The sequence below is a fragment of the Tamandua tetradactyla genome, chromosome 1 (assembly GCF_023851605.1).
Source record: "Tamandua tetradactyla isolate mTamTet1 chromosome 1, mTamTet1.pri, whole genome shotgun sequence".
Lineage (NCBI taxonomy): Eukaryota > Metazoa > Chordata > Mammalia > Pilosa > Myrmecophagidae > Tamandua > Tamandua tetradactyla.
The window spans coordinates 154497149-154503148 of NC_135327.1; positions in this window are offsets into that span (position 1 = coordinate 154497149).

The window sequence follows — 6000 nt, forward strand, 5'->3', positions numbered from 1 at the left end:
GTGAAACGTCTTTTCAGAGCAGCTCTGATTTGGAAGATACTATAAATGTTATTATTTGCTATTGTTATGAATATTCGACGTGTTTTTATTCAACAGTCTGTGTATAGTGAGGATCGCTTTACTCTTAAAAGTAGGGAAAGAAAGTAATTGGAATGGCTTCTCTCTAGTTCTCTTTACACATTGCTCATTTTACTAAAGATAGGGAAAGGGAAAAATGGGTAACTGGAGAGGGAGCCTGAAAGGTTTGCCTCTTCTTAAAGAGTACAGTAATGAAAGTCAACAAAGAAAGCACTGCAACTGAAGTTGGACACTGTTGACCTCCTATATATTTCCTTTGATCTTCGTGGTTTCCTTTTTTCTCCTTAAGCTTATCTTCAAGGGACAGTTACACTAGTAGTGAAAGTTCAAACTCTCACACCTTAAACAAAGAAAACATTGAAATTTCACAAAGCGGTTTCATGGAAAACTAATTTGTAAACAAAACTGTCACTGGGTTCAAATTCCATCATCTTGAGCAAAGCATACAAAGGGTCTGGGTGGGGTGGGGCAGGAAAGGGTGTCAGTGACTCACTCAGCAGCTACAGAAAATGTCTCCTTATTTCCACAAGGGATGCGGATAGGAGTTGTTAGGGTAAAGGTCTATTTTAGGCGTTTCAGCAAACATATTCCTGAGGCCTCCTGTGTCAGGGCCTAGCATTCCACTAAGTCCACAGGGCCATGGCTAAGCCCTGAACATCAGGGATTAGAGTCAGCTTTCTCTTTCGCTTTCTTTCTTTTTTTATTTCGGTTTCTCACTCATATCCTTATCATTTCAAAGATCAAGTTTATCTCCAATTAAAATAAAGGATTATTGGGACAATGGTGTCACTTTTGTACAATACCCCTTGGCAACATATTTTCAACTGCTACAAAACTCACAACAAAAAGCAAAATAAAAAGGCATCTTTCAGTGGGAAGGAGTAGGTGTCATCTAATGCCACGTTTCATGTCTTCTTGTCCAGCTCTAGCACCCAAGCCCAGTTCAAAGATTTTCTAGCTATCATGATATCGGTGGAACAGTTGTCAAAGAGATATTTTCCAAGAAATGCAATGGTTGTATAACTGATCAGGGTAAGGTAATTCCTATAACTCCTCTTTCACTATTTCACACTTGCTGGCTTACACCTAGTGCTGACTTTCTGTGCTGAGAACCAAGAGGTCAAGAGTAATCACCTCGTTGCCCTTGAGTGCTTGCAGAGCTATAAACATTTTGAGTGGTTGCATACCTTAAAGAATAGTAATTTTTAACCTGTAAAATCTAAATTTGGGTCTTTTCTTGAAAATATGGCAATTCAAGGGCCATGTGTCTCAATTCACCCCATGGTTTGGAGCAGAGTAGTAGTGTCCCTTTTGATGGGGCATGTGCTTATCTGTTCAAATAAGGCTAACTTGTCTATACATTCACTTACATTTCTTGACTAACACCTGTAGGCTTTGGGGCTTGACACAATTGAAGGAATACATCTGTCCAGCTTTCTGTCATCTCATTAAGTTACCTATGTTAAAAAAAATTGTTGAAAAATAATACATGTAAAACCTGTGCTTATATGTATACAGCTCAATGAATTCTTATAAACCACCACCCATGTAATTGGCATCAAGATCAAGAAATAGAATGTTATGAACAACTCAGAAGCTCTCTTGTGCCCAGTGACTATCCGTCCTCACCAACACCATCCTGATGTCTCACTAGCCCTGGTTTGGTTTTTTAAAATATATTTTTATTGATAAAACATAACATACAAGCACAAACATTCTTAACATATGAACATTCTATTCTTGGTATAGAATCGATGACTCACAATATCATCACATAGTTGTATATTCATCACCATGATCATTTCTTAGAACATTTGCATCACTCCAGAAAAAGAAATAAAAAGAAAGAAGAAAACACTCATATGTACCATATCCCTTACCCCTCCCTCTCATTGACCACTAGTATTTCCATCTACCCAATATATTTTAACTTTTGTTCCCCCTATTTTTTCTATACCCCTTACCACTCCCTTTCATTGATCAGTAGTATTTCAGTCTACTCAGTTTGTTTTAACATTTGTTCCCCCTAATATTTATTTATTTTTAATTCATATGTTTTACTCATCTGTCCATACCGTAGATAAAAGGAGCATCAGACACAAGGTTTTCACAATCACACGGTCACATTGAGAAAGCTGTATCATTATACAAGCATCTTCAAGAAACATGGCTGCAGGAACACAGCTCTACAGTTTCAGGCACTTCTCCCTAGCCTCTCTAATACACCTTAAACTAAAAAAGGGATATCTATAGAATGTGTAAGAATAACCTCCAGGATAACCTCTCAACTCTGTTTGAAATCTTTCAGCCACTGACAATTTTGTCTCATTTCTCTCGTCCCCCTTTTGTTTGAGAAGGTTTTCTCAATCCCTTGATGCTGAGACCCAGCTCATTCTAAGATTTCTGTCCCACATTACCAAGGAGGTTTACACCCCTGAGAGTCATGTTCCAGGTAGAGAGTGGGTGGGTGGTGAGTTTGCTTTCCGTGTTGGCTAAGAGAGAGATAGGCCACATCTGAGCAACACAAGAGGTTCTCTGGGGGTGACTCTTGGGCCAAATTTTAAATAGGCTTAGCCTATTCTTTGCAAGGATAAGTTTCATATGAACAAACACCAAGATTGAGGGGTCTTGTCTGATTGATTTGGTTGTCCCCACTGCTTGTGAGAATACCAAAAATTCTTCAAATGGGGAAGGTGAATTGTCCCCTTTCTCTGCATTCCCCCAAGGGGACTTTAGCCCTGGTTTTGACCACGTTTCTGGAATGTTTACTAAAGTGTTGGAATACATGCTATCTCATTTAATCCTCACAAAGCTGGGAGATAGGTAGGGCTGGATAGTTAATCAGATAAATAATGCCATTTTATTTGTTCAATGTCATCTTTCATTGCCCTCATTATAACATCCGATTATTTTGGCAGTGTATTTCACGGATAACCTAAACAAAATACACCTAAAAAGCCTCATCTCTTCCTGCAATAAACGGATTTTAAGATGTTATATAACAGATAATAAAGCTCAGTCTACTGAGAATGCCTGTATTTAGAGCAATGGGAAACTTAGCTGCCACTGAACTTCCTTTTTCCCTCAAGCCCTTACTCATGTTGCTTATTTGGAGGGCTCCTGGGTGCTGCTCTGATTAGAAATGAAGAATACAATTGTTAGAAGGGTTGCTGCAGCTCGACTCTTTAAAGTTCACATATTACTTGGATATTGCAACGCCTCTGAAAATACATAAAGCATTATTGTTATGCCTAGCATGAGCCATGTAATGCTTCCATTTGGGGAATTTATTTCTATGGAAATGGCTCATTAGACCAGAAAATGCTTATTTTGTTTTCATTTGAATTTGAAAAAATACCTGCATATGTTTATATAGCAGGTACAGTTAAAGCCTGGTGTAGCAAGACTTTAACTGTTTTTTCTTTCCTTTGAAAAACAATATCAGAAAGAGCGATTTATATGTAATATACCATAATTTACTGGAATATAATGAATGCACACAATTTTGCAACCTCAATTATTAATTATAGAGGAATTTATAGTTATTTATAATGCATTAGAGGATTACTTTTTTAAAATAAACCTTGGCCAAAGCCAGTGGTAACTCTAGCTCTCATTTATAATAACAGAGTAACTACACTGAAACTTGATTTTTTATTCTAATCATATAATTGAAAAATAACATTTAACATACCCCAAACATGATGAACTCATTAAAAAGCTTTTTATTTATTATTTTACAACATTTAAAATAATTACCATGTTTTAAACAAAATTTTAGCCATCAGAGATTAACAAATAGTAGTAGATTTGTTTCTTAAAAATTGTGGCATAGCACATGTCCAAATACACTGGAAAAATAGTGAACGATGATGTCCTGATGTTTCTGTTTAAGAAATTTTCCATGCTTGTAAACTTGCATAGTATTGTGTCTCAAGAATTAATAGTCAATCATTTTCCAAATTTCCAAAAACAAAGAGATGTTTGTGTCAAAGAGAGGGCTAATTTCCTTTACATAAAACAAAATCAAGATCTTCCAAAGTTGGTGTTAGGCAGCTGAATAAATTGTTGAGCAGAGACAGGTGGATTTTGTCCTTTTGGGGTTTTCTTCATATTCACCCCTACTGTACTCCTAACTCTAACTCTGTAATTTTGTCCTCAGAAATAAGTGTAGTAGAGTTATGCTGGGATTTCTGGAGAAGATAGCGAAGTAGGGAGCTCTGGGACTCTCTTTCTATCAAAACGACTATTAAACTGGCAGGAGCTGTTGGAAACAACTATTTTGAAACTCCAGAGGCCACAAGAACACTGTTCAGCATCCAGGGAAGAACAGGAGGACTGATAAATTATGGTAAAAAATGGTAATTTTCTTTCTGTGCAGCAGCTACCAGCACCCACTGGCACCCATCCCCCAATCTTGTAGCAGGCAGCAGTGGTGTCCCATCCCTGGCTTGCTGATAGCTTACATCAAGGGATTTAAAAATCCTGTTCCCCAAGAACAGGGGTGTAGATAGCCAGTCACTGATCCAGGCTTTTGATTAGCAAATTCAGATCATTGAGTTCTCCCTCTAAGCACAGCTATTATTTCAACCCACCTTGGATAAAGGCGGGGGCAACTGTTATTTCAACCCTTCCTGGGCAAGAGCAGAGGTAGTTTCAATTTAAAGACACAGAACTACCTTAAGGCTGTGGGAGAAAATTAGCTGAAGAGCTGTATTTTTTTTGTCATGCCAGGAAAGCTCAGTTTTGGGAAACCAGCAGAGAAGTTTATGTTGCCCTTCATGAAGGGCACTTTGGAGGTAGCCCTCTTCATGTGTTTCTGGCCCTGTTTTGGCTGGGAGAAACTCAATTGGGAAAGTTCTCCATGGGTAACTCTCCTCCTACAATTTACCCTCCAGGCAAAAGTAGTAGAGACAATGAAAGGTGTATAAAAATACTGTAGCGACGAATAGTCTGAGTAAATGGCCTGCAGCTTCAGATACCCAAGAAAGGAAGGTTTGTCACCTGGGAAACAGAAGGGACAGCCAAAGACCTGTAAACAGGGAGCTCCAAAACAACTAACAAGCAAAAGCCCAGGACAAGACAGAGGCCCAGTAAGTCAGGGAAAACCCTGGACAGTGCATTTGCCTTGAGTAGACCTGCATACAGCATTGCTGGGAGAGGTAAAAGAGGGTTTTTTTTTTTGCCTCAGCATCCCTGTATTTATTCTACGATAGGACTGTTGGTTCTGCTTATGTCCTGTACCTACATATTTAATAATCGCTTCTGGGAGTCACTTCCAAAGTGAGCACAAAAGAAGAGAGGGTGGAGTGAGAAATCTTGCTGGCTGACAAAAGACAGTATCTTCAATAGTCCGTCATACAATGTGTGTATGCTGCTCAATCTCTCTCTCTGTCAGTGAGGGCTAAAGTCTGTTTCTTCCTGAATTCATCCAAGAGCAAATATACTTACTGTAAACGTGAATCTCACATAAAGAAAGTACATTCCTCCAAATAATATGGCCGTGGCACCATTCCTTGTGAACTTATATCTCTGGTATCATTTTATTAAATTATTTACTAAAAAAAGTACTTTTTACTAAAGGTACATTTGTCTAATTCTTAAACTTAGTTATTTCAGAGGACCTGAACATTTAACTTTTTTTTTCCTGTCTATGCAAAGGTAGATGGATGGTCCTTTCCTCAATATCTTCTTTCTGAACCTCAAATTTCTCTTCTGGTAGCAATGATATATGTGTATTTTGATTTGTCTTCTGTGGTTACAAGTGTACAACTTGCAACTGTGTACTTTTCTGAGAAAATAGAGGAAGTTTGTAACCAGATGTGCCTTTCAGAAAAACTCACAGAAAATTTGCGCAGTGAAGGCACAGAACATCTTTTCACAAAGCAAACCAAAAATTCACAAGATGAGAAACGAGAACAT